This window comes from Bidens hawaiensis, unplaced genomic scaffold, assembly GCF_021521415.1.
Source record: "Bidens hawaiensis isolate Kalapana, Puna unplaced genomic scaffold, B.hawaiensis_p1.1 tig00060341_1, whole genome shotgun sequence".
NCBI classification, from domain to species: domain Eukaryota; kingdom Viridiplantae; phylum Streptophyta; class Magnoliopsida; order Asterales; family Asteraceae; genus Bidens; species Bidens hawaiensis.
Window position 1 is genome coordinate 45,827 of NW_027500892.1, and position 15,292 is coordinate 61,118.

Here is a 15,292-nt window from a genome sequence, read left to right on the forward strand (position 1 = left end):
GAGATACCCCTGTGAGGTCAACACAAGCGTGTTTTCCCCCGGCCCAACCAAAGACGAGCAAATCTGCCGGTCGTAGAGTGGATCTCCCTTCCGTGGGGTCTGTAAGGAAGTTTACGGGGGCTTCCTTTTTAGCTGATATCCCAGCTCGCCTTAAGATGTCCCAAAGAACGTCCCGCACCCAATCATGTCGGTATTTGAACCCAGGCATCTCCTTGCAATGAATCGCATGCTCTCCGAATTTATCCAGGCAGGCCTTACGGCAGATCGGACATGTTTCGTCTTCGGGGTACATTGGGACCATCAAACGGTACTTAAGAATGGCCCTATACTCAACCGCAGACAAATAGGGTATTAATACTCGGTTTCAATATCAAATTTCGAATACCTGGTGTACCCTACCCGGTTCCATACCTACTCTACTAGGTACATTGGGTAAAGATTTTTCTCTCAATACCCGGACCCGAAACTATACCCGAAACCAATCATTAACCGATTATCAATCCCGATCATACCCGAAACTGGATATCACTAAAACCCGAACCTCTACCACTAACTACGGTGACAAAGCAAGATAATCAGATTGGATAAGTCTGCCGACCAACTGATTTTAACAATTATTGGATCAATTTTTAGTTTAGAGGTTTGGTTGATGGACCGATGTATTTTTTTCCCTTATAACCATTAGCGTGTTAAAAATTAATTACTAAAGATGGTTTAAAATTCTAATACATACACAAAACTAAATATCCCTTAAAACCATTAGCGTGTTAAAATTTTATTACTAAAGATGCTTTAAAGTTCTAATCCATATACGCAACTAAATATTCTAAAAATGAAATATTTTTGCGTGTGGTTTAAAATTCGACTACATAGACGCAACTAAATATTCTAAAAATGAAATATTTATGCGTGTAATCAAGTGAAAGGCCGCTTCGATTCACACAACCGGTTTCGTTCACATGACCTGTTTCAAACTACGCTGAACCGTTAAACCAGCGAGCAGTTCATAACCAAATCATGTACTAGATCTCATATGGGTCAAACCAGTCGTCTTGCTTTGGTTTAAACGATTCAATTAGTTCCAACGAAAACCTCACATTGAGCAAGCATTGTTTTTATTTTTTTTATTTAGCAAATTTATATCTATTATAATTAATTTAATATAATAATTAACAACATAACAGATATCTATTGTAATAAAATTTAATTAGCAATTGTCAAGTCTCCGTTAATCATTCATATGGGGGCCCTACCTTTTGTCACACACACATAGTGTCTGATTTCTTGCATCAATAGAAGCTGGGCTGCAACTTATTGTAGCCATGGATGCAGAACCAAAATCATTTGATGCCCCCAAAAAAGGTGGTTGGGCCACCTTTCCTTTCCTAACAGGTATTTATTATTGTAACTTCAAGTGTTTTTTTTTAATACAATTTTATCTTCTTTTTTTTTTAACTTTTTTTATTTTCAAGCACCAAAAATTGAGACCGATGTGAATAATCGAGCATGCTTAATATGTAGCAACCATGGCGGGGTAACACTAGCAGCCGCAGGATGGAGTAATAATATTATTGTGTATCTAATAACTGAGTTTAACATCAAAAGCATTGATGCCGCTCAGATCGCGTACATCGTCAATGGCTGTATGACCTTGTCCCCAATTCTTGGTGCCATATTAGCTGACTCGTATCTTGGCTCGTTCAAAGTCATTACGGTTTCATCACTTGTTTCCATGGTAGGGATATTACTACTAACCTTAACATCAACACTAGATCAACTTAAGCCCACACCATGCAAAAACGGCCCAGGTCCTAGTATAGGCCCGTCAAAATCCCAAATCGGAATCTTGTACACTAGCCTAGCTCTTTCGACCATGGGCGTGGCAGGTACAAGGTTCACGTTAGCCATGATGGGTGCATATCAATTCGCAAACCCAAAGCACCAACAGGTTTTCTTGAATTGGCATTTCTTTACTCTGTATGCCGCGATGCTTGTTAGCATGGTGGGGATCGTTTATATTCAAGACAATGTGAATTGGGGTTTAGGGTATGGTTTAAATGGTGCGGCTAACTTAGTTGGGTTGGCCGCTTTTGTCTTGGGTAATCAATATTATCTGCTACTAAAACCGCAAGGAAGCCCTTTTACAGAGCTGGCTTGTGTTTTAGTGGTGGCTTTCTGAAAAAGAAAAACTTTATTGTCACTAAAAATTGAAGATTATTGCCAAGAACCACGACTTGGAGGAACAAAGTTGATGAATACAACAAATAGCTTCAAGTACATACAACTGTACAAGTTTTGCCATCTATAGCTAATGATTATAACATTTTGAAAAAATAATATAATTGTTTTACACTGATGGAACTACTAATTATAGAACTGATGACTCTTATTTAAATATAAAATTAGTGACAGGATATAGTAGGAAATATGTTTAGGCTAAGAAATGTAGAAAACAATTTCAGCCATTAGATTGTGTAATTGATGGCTAAAATTAAAATATGGATTTCAAATTGAAAAAGAGACATCCATTTAAAATGGAGGGGGTACTATGGTTCTTTATAAAAAATGAACATTTTTTTTATCTTTAAAAGAAGTATCATGTTGCTATACTTTTGGATTTTTTTTTTTGAAAACCCAGATGCGTAAAACATAATGGAGGATTCGAATCAATTGTGCTTTACGATCTGCGTTTTCATTCTGTTTTTTTTTTAATTGTGATTCATACAAAATTGTGTGTATTTTACAAGTGAAGTTGGTGTGTTACATGACACAATTAAAAAACACAATGACTGAAACACAATTTAAAAACCAATGAATTGGAGTTCATTGTGTTTTAAAAACACAAAGAACTTTGATATGTTAAAAACATAATAAATTAACCATGTTATAATACACAATTCAAAACCAATTTCTTGCTTTCCATTATAAGAACTAAAAAAACGCAACGTGTTTTAAAACACAATTCAAAAAACGCAATAAACTGAAACCCAAATTTCCCTTATTCTTTTTAAGATCCTATGGCATCAAACCCCCTTCAAAATCCAAAAAACAATGAATTAAGATAACTAAAAATGTTATAAAACACAATTCAAAAACGCTAGGAACTAAAATGAAGCCTTGTTAGTTCATATGTTTTTTAAAAACACATTTGTGTTTTAAGAACAATTAAAAAAACTTACAAAACACAACTGTATTCTGTAGACATAAACTAAAATATGAAGTAATTAAACAATTGAAAAATACAATGGTAAAATCTTATAATGCTAAAAGACAAAACCCAATTACACTTTGTAAATATTGGATCAATGCATCATTAATGGTGTTCTATGTTACCTCAATTAGCTTAACGTTCTTCATCATCGAAACGAATCTGCACAAGTGGTGATGATGATGTGGCGGTGGTTCGATGGTGGTCAGAGACGGTGGGATAAGTCGGAATGACGGTAGTGGGATATGTCAATCGGTGGGACTGGACGTCTCTTGGATAAGACGGTGTAGGCGGAGGAGGAAAACCATGGACGGAGGAGGAAGTGTATAGACGATGGATATTTGTGTGGTGATACGTATAATGTGAAATGGGAATGGAGCATATGATTATGTTGAGAAAGTGACTAAATTGAATACTCCTTTCACTTAAAAAAGGACGAGGACATGTGTTAAACTTTAATGCCTTTCTAGACTTCCTCGTAATTTAATACTTCCTAATTGATCCTTTCTCTAAATAAAAAGTACATTTGTGAGTTTGTTTGTAACAATAAACTAACACTTACGATCGATAAAATAAAGACTAAACGTCCATTTGAGTTGTTTTGATCATTAATCAGATAAAATCCTCAAATTCTTAACAGAATGCGTTTGTAGTTTCTAATTGTCACCTCCTTTTAACTTTTCTAAAAAGACGATAACTTGAAAAGGTGTTTTGGTAATAAAAGGAGTTTGAGAAAAAAAAAAGGTTAATATGTATTGAAAAGGAGTTTTGGAAACGTTAATAGTGACTTCTCTAAAAAGGAGAGAATTCCTTTTTGTTAAAAGGCCTTTAGGACTCAAATAAGCAAATCCCAACACACCCGCTAATTCTGATTGATTTTTTCTCTTGTTATGAAATGACTAAAATATCTTTATTTATTTATCTTTTGAATCACTCACGGACCACTGGAGTATCATCATGCCATCAGTGGTACCACGCGATCATATCCACCACCAAGCCACCAATTCAGAAGGAAACTCAATATTTGAGAAAACCCTATCTTGTGAGATTCAAACCCAGGACCTTATGGTCACTAAGTCTTATCCCACCACCAAGATACCATTGAACTAAAAGTCCTTTGTTTATTAAAAATCCTTTTATGAAATGAATAAAATATGCTTGCTTATTTAAAATAATAAATAAATAAACAAAATTCTTAACTCTCTCTCTCTCACACAAAAAATCTCTAAAAATGAATTTTAAGTTCTCCACTCTATCTCTCTTGGTGAATTTGTGATTAAGAGTGTGTGTGAAACTTTATTTATATTTAGTTATTTTATAAAAATTAACAAGAAATGTCAACAGAGTTAGTCAATTAGATTAAAGTAGATAAAATTGATAACCATAGTCACAAAGACTCAATGGGTGAAAGATTTATACACCGAATTTAACTTATTAAAATGATCAAACCATAAAGACTCAAATTGACATTTACTCTATAAATAATATTGTTAAAACTAATAGAAACTATAAGTTATTCAAAAAAAAAAAAAAAGAAAATTGAAAAAATACACTTAAAAGTAAAATTGAAAATATACATACTTAAGTGATTGATATTTCAAGTCATCTCCAAAGATGCATTTGAGATGGGATATGGGTGATGAGAATCGTAATGAGTAAAGTTTAACCAGCTAGATCATAATCTGACAAGTATCAAACAAAATATAATTTTACAATCAACCATGAGGCTTAAAATACAAAAGTTCATTCCAAACACGCCCCGAGCACCATGTCTAGTCATAAGTGAGAAATGCTTGGCAAAAGCATGATTAATTAGTTCATATGTTACACATCACACTCATTGCATAATGTTGTTTTTAGATTTGATATCATTTCTGTAAATGGTTAAATAATCTTGTGTTTATTATTGATTTGTTAATCCAATATATACAGAGAGGTTACATGATGGAATAGGAAAATTATAATAATTAAGCCTACAATTAAGCTACCAATAATCAGCCTAAAATCATGCACAATATTATTTGACTAAATAATATACATATACGAATACACCCCCTCAGACTAAGCGGCAGGTTGACGAAAGCGAAGGCTGTCTTTGAAACAATTGAAAAGTAGGCGGGGGAGCCCTTTGGTGAAAATATCAGCGTGTTGAAAATCGGTGGGGATGTGAAGAACTCTTATTGACCCGACCTGGACCTTTTCGCGTACAAAATGTATGTCGAGTTCCACGTGCTTGGTGAGTTGATGTTGGACGGGATTTTAGGATAAGTAGACAGCCGATATGTTATCGCAGTATACGATGGTGGCTTTTCGAGTTGGGACCGATAATTCAAGAAGTAGGTTGCGTAACCAACTCGTTTCTGCGACTGCGTTTGCCACGCCACGGTACTCGGCTTCAGCACTGGATCTAGAGATGGTGGCTTGGCGTTTTGAGGACCATGAGACAAGGTTATCACCCATAAACACACCATATCCGGATGTTGATCTTCGAGAGTCTGGGCAACCCCCCCAATCCGCATCAGAGTAGGCAATAAGTTGTGAGGATTTAGAGGGTGTGATGTGTAGTCCCTAGGTAATGGTACCCTTAACATAACGTAAAACACGCTTCATGAACTGAAAATGCGGTTCGCGCGGTGCGTGCATGAAAAGGCAAAGTTGTTGTACCGCGTATGTAAGATCAGGCCTTGTGAACGTTAAGTATTGAAGGGCGCCGGCTAGGCTTCGGTAGAGGGTAGTCGGGCAGAAGAGGGCCGGTCGTTGCGCTTAACTTAGAGGAAGTATCCACGGGTGTAGCAGCAGGTTTGCAATCTGTCATATTTGCCCTTTCAGTATGTCTGATGCATATGTGGATTGGGATAAGAATAAACCGGTTTGTTGGTGATGCACAGTTATGCCAAGAAAATGGTGTAACTTTCCAAGATCGGTTATAGCAAATTCCTTGGATAGTGATGAGATTATCTGTTTAAGTAGTGTGTCGGATGAAGCCGTAAGTATGATATCGTCAACATATAGGAGCAAATAAGCCATTTGGGTGCCTTTCTTGTAAATGAATAATGATGTGTCTGTGGCCGCACTTTTGAACCCACACCGTTGAATAAATGTTGCAAATCGTTGATACCAAGCCCTTGGAGCTTGTTTGAGACCATAAAGAGATTTGCGTAATTTACAAACCATGTTTGGTTGGGTGTGATCTTGAAATCCAGGTGGTTGGAACATGTAAACCTTTTCTTGTAAATTTCCATGAAGGAAGGCATTTTTGACATCCAATTGATGGATTGGCCAACCACGTGAAACTGCTAAGCTCAAAACTATGCGAATGGTGGTTGGTTTAACCACGGGACTGAATGTTTCGTCACATTCTACCCCTACCTGTTGACTTTTTCCATTAACCACTAACCGTGCTTTGTACCGTTGTAACGTGCCATCAGAGTTAAACTTGTGGCGAAAGAGCCACATACAGCAGATGATGTTAACATCTTTAGGTCTTGGTAAAAGATCCCATGTGTGGTTATCCATAAGAGCTCGATATTCATCAGTCATGGCGCAGCTTGCCATTTTGGATCAGCCATGGCCTTAAGGTGAGAGGTGGGTAGTGGTGAAATAGGAGAGGAGGATTCGGCATGAAGGTTTAGAGGGATATGCAGTTTGGTTATACCATGTTTGGCTCGGGTCACCATTGTGTGTTGGTTAATGGTGTTGGGCTGGGCCATGGGTGGTGGTTGATGTGGAGGGGAAGTGGGTGTTGGATTGTGAGTGGACTGGTGAGGTGCTTGTAGAGATTGGGTTAGGGATGTGGGAGGGCTGGTTTGAATGGGTTGGAATGGAGAAGTAGGCGGGTTGTTTAGAGTGGGCTGGTCGGATTGAGCAGGTGGTGTAAGAGTTGTGTTGGTGGCGGAAGTGGGCTGGGGTGGGTGGGAGTGGGAAGGTAGTGGGTCGTTGGGTTGAAATAGTAGTGGAGATGGGTCAGAGTTCAAGAAATAATATGAGTGTTTGTCTGTTGAATTTGTTTGGAAAAGAAACCGAGTTTCGTCAAAGGTTACATGGCGGGAGAGAATAACCTTTCCGGTAGAGAGATTTAGGCATTGGTACCCTCGGAAATTGGTGGGGTAGCCTACGAAGACACAAAGTGTGGAACAGAGTTGTAGTTTGTTTGTTCGAGTGGCAGACAAGTTGGGATAACAAGCACAACCAAAGACTCTAAGATGGTCATAAGTAGGTGACCGTATGAAAAGGGTTCCAGTAGGTGTTTTATTGTCACGCGTTTTGGTGGGTAATACCGTAATATGTTGTGAAGGTAGCTCGCCGTGTGTAAAGCTTCAACCCAAAAGGTGGGTGGTAGTGAAGCATGTGTGAGCAATGCGAGCATGATTTCGTTGAGTCTTCAGATCATACGTTCGGATTTCCCATTTTGCTAGGACGTATGGGGGCATGAAAAATTAATTGTTGACCATGAGTGGTGGCGAATGACTTAAAATGGTGGTTGCCAAACTTGCCCCCTAAATCGCATTAGAGTGATTTAATTGTTATATTAAATTGGGTTTTGATGAACTGATGAAATTGTGTGAACTTATCATAGGTTTCAGATTTAAATTTTAGTGGGAAGACCCTGTAATTGGTGAAATCATCAACAAGAACCATATAATATTTATACCCTGTTTTGCTTAGAACCGGAGAGGTCCATAAATCACAATGGATGATATCAAAAGGTAATAAAGTAGAAGACGTAGAACTAGAAAACGGTAAACGTTTGCTATTTGAAAGTTGGCACGAGGCGCAAACCGCACGTTTACCATGTTTAGTACAAGAAATAAAATTGTTCAAATGTAAACATTGCAAAGTGGGACCGCCGGGGTGGCCCAGACATTCATGCCAAACGTCTTTATTTGAAGAAGCAATAAACGCTGAAGATGAAACCGGATAGGTGAACGGGTAGAGATGGCTTGAGCTGTCATGGCGTGACAGAATCCTCCCACTCGGGTACTCCTTCATAGAAAAACCATACGGGTCAAAATCAACAGAAACATAGTTATCAGTACTAAATTTTCTTACGGATATGAGGTTTTTGATTATATAAGGGGTATAAAGGACATTGTTTAGATGGTAAGGTCGGTTTGGGTGGTTTAGGGTGATATGGCCTGATCCAAGTATGGGAATGCGCTGTCCATTACCAACATATATAGAACCATATGAATTAGACAACAAAGGATTTTTAATTATACCTGCATTACCCGTGAGATGGTCGGTCGCCCCGGAGTCCATATGCCACTGTTCATCATTAGTAGGCGGGCTCATGGATATAGATTGAAAAGCTTCACTAATTTGGGTAGGGTCCATAGCATTATAAGAAGCAACATGGGCTTGAGGAGCTTTTTGTGATGAACTTGGCTCAGTTGAAGAAGATCCAGTGGGGCGCCAAGGCTGTTGAGTTGAGGAGTTATTGGGACCGAACTGTTGTGGCTGGCCCATCCAAGGAGCAATACCCCATGGTGTGAACCCGGTCCAAGGCTGAGTTGGGTATGGGCTTGGTGGTGGAGTCCAACCAGCCCATCCAAATTGTTGAGAACCAGAAGGATGTGGCGAATGGCTGTTGGGTCTTGAACCATTAGATTGACCACGAGCGCGGCCCCCTCGGCCGCCACCACGAGGGGAACCACCATGTCAACCCCCACTTCTGAAGTTGTTGGGCCGACGATGGTCAGTTTGGGTGTCGGATCTCACCGCTGCCATGGCAGCCGGTGTGTCGAGAAGGTCACGAGCTTTCTGTCTTTGATGCTCCGAGTGAAGCATGTGGCAAGCCGTCTCCCAAGAGGGAAGAGTTTGGTTGATGATGGATCCAACGGCATCATATTCTCTTGGAAGACCACAAACTAATTGGAGAACCAATCGGGTGTCATTGACCGGGAAATCGACATCAGTAAGTTGGTCTCCCAAGGTCTTGAGTTTTTGGAAGTAGCTTTCCAGAGATGTCATGGACTTGAGAGTCAAGTTGTTGAATTCCAGTTCTAGGGTGGCTGCCCTAGCGCCTTTGTTATTCAAAAAAATATCCTTAAGCCGGTTCCAGGCCTTTAGAGCCGTGGACTCGAGAGCAAGGATTCGAACCAGCAAATCATCGTCAAGTGTTCCGTAGATCTATTGTAAGACTATTGCATCAATCTTCGACCATTCTTCATATGAAGCGTCGGTTGTGGCTGGGGATGGAGACCCGTCGATGTGTGATAGCATATCATAGCCACGAGCATGGAGCTTGAAGAGCTTGACCCATGAGGAGTATGACACTTTGGTGCCATCAAGAACTCTGACTTTTCGTTGAATGTCAGTAACGGTGTACATAGGGTGTAGCGATTTTGGTGTGGTTTTCTCGGCCATTGAATCGTGATTCAGGAGGTCCAATGGGAACCGAAAAAGGATAGAGAGTATAAAGATGGCTAGGGTATAGAGCAAAGCTCTGGTACCATGTAAATGGTTAAATAATCTTGTGTTTATTGTTGATTTGTTATGCCAATATATACAGAGAGGTTACATGATGGAATAGGAAAATTACAATAATCAAGCCTAAAATTAAGCTACCAATAATCAGCCTAAAATCATGCACAATATTATTTGACTAAATAATATACATAAATATACATATACGAATAATTTCAAGTTTGTAAAAGAGATCTTAACCCGTTTATAGATTCCTAACCCATGCAGCCCTAGTGACCCAAGGTGACATGAACCCAGACGGCTCCATCAACAAACCATGGAACCTATGCTCAATGAAACAAGTGGAAGATCTCAAAACACTAATCAGAATCTCCCCAATTTGGTCTACTGGTATACTCTTGCACACCCAATTAGCCATCCAAATGAGCCTAGTTGTCCTCCAAGCTCTAGCCATGGACCGCCATCTCAGACTAGGATTCCAAATACCAGCCGGGACCATGATGGTCTTCGTTACAATCTCGACTTCTATCTCCCTAACCACAATTGACCGTTTCCTTCTTCCCACAATCCATAAACTAACCCAAACCTCACCCACACTTCTAAAACGAATTAGGTTGGTCAATTTCTCATCATTTCAAGCATGGCCCTCTCAGCACTGGTCGACTCAAAATGGCTCACAACAGCTCGAACCCATAACCTAACCAGCCACTCGATTGTGCCAATGTCAGTGTTTTGGATGGTCCCACAATTAGTAGTTGCGGGCATTGGCAAAGCATTTATCTTACCGGGTCAAGTGATGTTTTATTACCAAGAGTTTCCAAATTCAATCAAGAGCACAACGACAGCAATGGTGGCGGTGATTGTCGGGATTGCGTTTTATTTAGTGACCATGGTGGTTGATTTGATGAGGAAAACAACAGGGTGGTTGCGTGATGGTATAAATGATGGGAGGATGGATAATGTTTATTGGGTTTTGACTGTTGTTGGATTAGTCAACTTTGGATATTATTTGGTGTGTTCATGGATGTACAAGTACCAAAATGATGAAAACACAGGGCCGGATAGCTCTAATCCTTGCTGATATATACATGCACATACATGCCATATGTAACCAAATAACTGAATGAAACTAGCATTGAACTTTGAAAACTGAATTCACGCAACCACCCTGTTGTTTTCCTAATCAAATCTATTTCACGATATTTAATTACGGGGTGTTCATGGTTTAGTTTGAATAGTTTTGAGAAAATTCTAGGCCAAAACAAATTGGTGGACCAACAGGTTTGGCGATTTAATGGTTTGAACTGATTTTTTTCTTTTTAAAATCATTAGTTTGTAGTAAAAACTTCAAAATGATAAACGATGGTTCATGGCTTCACGCTTACAATGCATATACATAACTATGGATTCCAAAATTATAAAGATGCAAATAATAAAGATTAAATGGCTGCCCATACCAAACTGTGAACCAAACCTTTCGGATCTCAAACCAGCCAAACCGACTAACTTGCTTCAGTTTAGGAATGAAACACCCCTAAGGCGTCAAAACAATATTATGTATAATTACCAGATCTATTCCATTATCCCTTTAGCTAATGTAAAAGGCAACTTTGCAACACAAAAAAATTAATAAATGCAACACAAAGTACTGATGTAGACCAAGATGACTTGTGATTTGTGCAATATAAGTTGTTCATTTTGAAATGGTGGAATTCAGACTAAAATGTTGATACAAGCAAATAATTAAATAACTAACCTTCATGGCAAGCAAGAAGAACCATTCTGAACAAAAACTCTAAAAACTGAAAACTATCTTGAATCTGGTTATAGGATACCACACCTGTAGCCACCTGAGATCATTAACCATGTCAAAACCAGCAAATGAAAACAACATTTAGAAAGTACAAGATCGGTTTTGAGGTTTTTTAAGGTTTACATTTGGTCATCGCTGATAATCAGTGTCCTATGCCCAATCACAGTATGTGAATCGTCAGTTCTATCATTGTACAATGCTGGAGAAGGGAGTGGAAACAAAAGAAACACAAAGCTTATCGCACCTGCTATAAATCCCACGCTCACCAACCCTAAAATTTTAATAAAATAATTAGCCATGAAAAACAATAAATGATTGTGTTCAAGGGTATGTGTTTTGTTACATGTTCTTCGTGAAAAGATGGCAGGAAGACCCATGATGTTGCAAAACACGTGTGACACAAGTGGTGCTGCTATATGTCCTGCAATTCAAATTACAGGTGAGCAGAAACTATAATAACCGACCTATTTGATTAGCTGATGTTTTCGTTTTGACTTCTTTTAACTAACCGGAATTTTAGGTTTGGTTTCAGACTTTCTGTTCCATATGTAAACTGAACCGCTCCGTTTTAAGTTTATGTTGATTTTTTGTATTTTTTTTTATTAAAGGTTAGCATGTTATATTGGGCCAAAAAGCTATCGGTTCACTAAATTACTTGTATAGTTTTATGTCACTTAAACTTCTTTTAGGATTTCTTTTTAGTAATTTCACCACACTTGGACCGCAAACTAGTTTGCCACCTGTTGGGCCCAAGCCCAAAAAAGGTTGGTCAAAAACCGATTACCAGAAAACCAAACCAAACTGACCTTTAACCGAAACCGAAGGGTTTTCATTTCCCAATAAGCAAAATTTTGGTCTCACACCTGATTATTTAATATTTATTAAATTAACCAATTCTTGTTCCCTTTAATAGCAGCAATATCACGTTTCACATGAGACATAATAGGCATGTTTTGCTTAGTGTAAAAACTTCTAAAAAGATAATGAAAATAACAGAATCATCACCAACCAGTTCGGACAAAGAGAAATGACGCATATGACCCAAATATCACAGTGTAGCACTGTAGCCAAGTTGAAAACCTGAGAAAGATATTATTTGGTGAGTCAACAGTCAACACATGGTTACCATGACCAATATAACAAAAATCTTCCATACCGCGCATCTGAAAATGAAAAAGGTGGTAATTTCAACCCATTTACTTTACTTTTGAATGGGCTGATTATGGCAATATTTTAACTCAAATGGGTCGAAGGGGCTAAACATGTTAAAAGTTGCCAACAAATATACTTTTGATGCCTTAAATTCTTTAAAATATTTTATAAAAAATAGATTATCACAAAAATAATATGAAATTTGCAAACATATTTTTGGCATACTAATTAGTTAGTTACAGAAGGTTAAAAAGTTGGAACAAAAGGTTTTCTGGTCAACCCAACAAACACTACCAGCATAAACATTACCTATTTGCTATTTTGACCAGATCCCATTTCGGTCAGTCATTTTGCCACCTCCAGAAAAAAAAGCAAAAGCAAACACATACCTACAACCACGGAAGCTTTCAGCAAGCTGGAATCTTGTTGCATGTAGAACTCCAATAAATGGTTTAAGTGAGCGGTAAATAAAAAGTTGTGAAAACTATTTTGCAGAAATAATGTACAACAAAAATGAACTGTTTTCTCAGAACTGAAAAAGGAAGAAAAAAAGTTAAAAAAGAAAGAAAATTTAACCTTTATTAAACATTTAACCGTGATAATTACTACGTTTACACATACAAGTGGGAACGACGTGGGATAAAGGTCACCTTTATTAAAGCTCTAAACCCAAAATGAATTAAATCTCTAAACCCAAAATGACCTTTAAAAAGATAAATCTTTATACATAATAAATTAGGTTACATATACAAGTGGTTAGGTGACCTTTATCCCACATGGTTTCCAATTTAAGGTTAAATTGTTTAATAAAGGTTAAACCTTTATTAAACCTTTATAAAGGTTAAACCTTTATTAAACTTGCTATTCACATGGTTTCCAATTTAAGTCGTCCTACGCTTACACATACAAGTGGTTAGGTGACCTTTATCCCACAAATATGGTAAACCCACCTCAAACTCACAAGTTTCCTCCAATGTGGTTAGATGACCTTTATCCCACATCAAGTTCTCAAGTGATTAGAGTGTTGTATAAAATGATGGTGTTTGACTTGTTTTTGAAATGGATTTTTGAATTCTAAATTCTAGATTGGAAAACAATTTATGTACCTTGCATTTGCATGAATTCCAATGTATGGCACTTAGTTGAAAAACCCATTTTCAAAGTTCCTATTAATAAAACCCATTTTATTGCCTAACGATTTTTAAGGAACCGATTTTATGCAAGTTGTTGATTTTAAGTTGTTAACAATCCATATTGCAATAAGATAAAACAAAATAAATCAACCAAACAAGCATAAAACAAACAACCATAAGTCCATAACCATAGCCACCTAATATTGACTACACTTGTTGACCGAAACAAGTGTGCCAAAAAGTCTCTCCTAAGGGACCAAAAAGACATAGTGCTTGCGTCGGTGAACTCCCACTTGATCCCGCATCCAAATGCTTCAAGTGTCCACTTCTTGTTGTGGTCTCCTTCACTTTATTTGGGCTTCCTTCCTTGCATCTTCTTATACAAAATTTTATCCTAATACAATTTTCTATAGTAAAAGAAATACAACTAATCTACTTATTATTACAAACCAAATGAAATGAATAAATAGATTACAAACCCAAATAAAGAATATTACAACCATACTGAATGAACAAACAACCATATTGAATGAACAAACAAACACAACACAAACATTCATCCAAACACAAGGCCAAGGCTAGGTTATGAACATCCATCACACATCCATATATGCAAGAAATACAAGACCAAAATGGTTCCCCTTTTTCCCCTAAAACTTTCGGCCAAAGCTTAGGCAAAATGAAAGTTTCGGGTTTTGTCCAAAAAAAAAAAACAATCAATCAACCAAATGACTTAATTTTTTAAGATTACCACATGCATGTAAAGTATAATCTTAAAAAACCAAGGGGTAACCAAAACCCGAAAATTTTTAGGTCTAATGAAGCATGCATTCGTATAAGCGGCTCTTGATGCCATTGTTGGGTTTTAACAAGATTATCAAAGTCATAAAACCTCATTTTTATTAAAAATGCATCGGATAATATATTTAAATCTTGTAAACTTGTTGAATATAAAACCAAGTTTATACATGCAAAACCCGAAACCCGGATCCAAATACGAAATACATGCTTACAAAACATAAACAACCATAAAAACTACACATGCATGTCAACCTTTCAAGAGCTTGTGGAGGTTGAAGGGGTGACGGTTGAATGATGAATCTTAAATAGAGAAGACCTCAAGCTTGCAACCAACACCTTGTGTAGCTAGGATTCACTTGAAAATTTTCTTCTTCTTTCTTTCTTGCTTTGGCCGAATTATTTGAGAGAAAAAGGAAGAAAAGAAAATTTTTGTGTTCTAGTTCTTGTGAGAGAAACAGAGAGAAGTGAGTAAAATAATGCACCCCACAAGTAGCCACTCACAATCCTTGCATGTTTTTATTTTCAAGAAAGAGGGGGGGGGGGGGGGGGGGGGCGGCGGCCATTTCTCCCTCCCTTCAAAATTCAAAAACCCACAAAATATTTTTAACTTAGCTATGTTATATAGTTAAAATATAATGTGACATTAATATAAGTTACATGCAAGGTAAATAAGTTTTACATATTGCTATTATGTGTAAACCCATCCTTCAAAAATCCCTTTTAAAAACAAGTAAACACCATCCTTTTAAACAACACACG

General features: G+C 37.6%; 1 pseudogene; it reads left to right on the plus strand.

Annotated features, from left to right (window-relative positions):
* Positions 1-1,322: 1,322 nt before the first annotated feature.
* On the plus strand, positions 1,323-10,715 carry LOC143603038 (protein NRT1/ PTR FAMILY 2.7-like; annotated as a pseudogene).
* Positions 10,716-15,292: the final 4,577 nt, after the last annotated feature.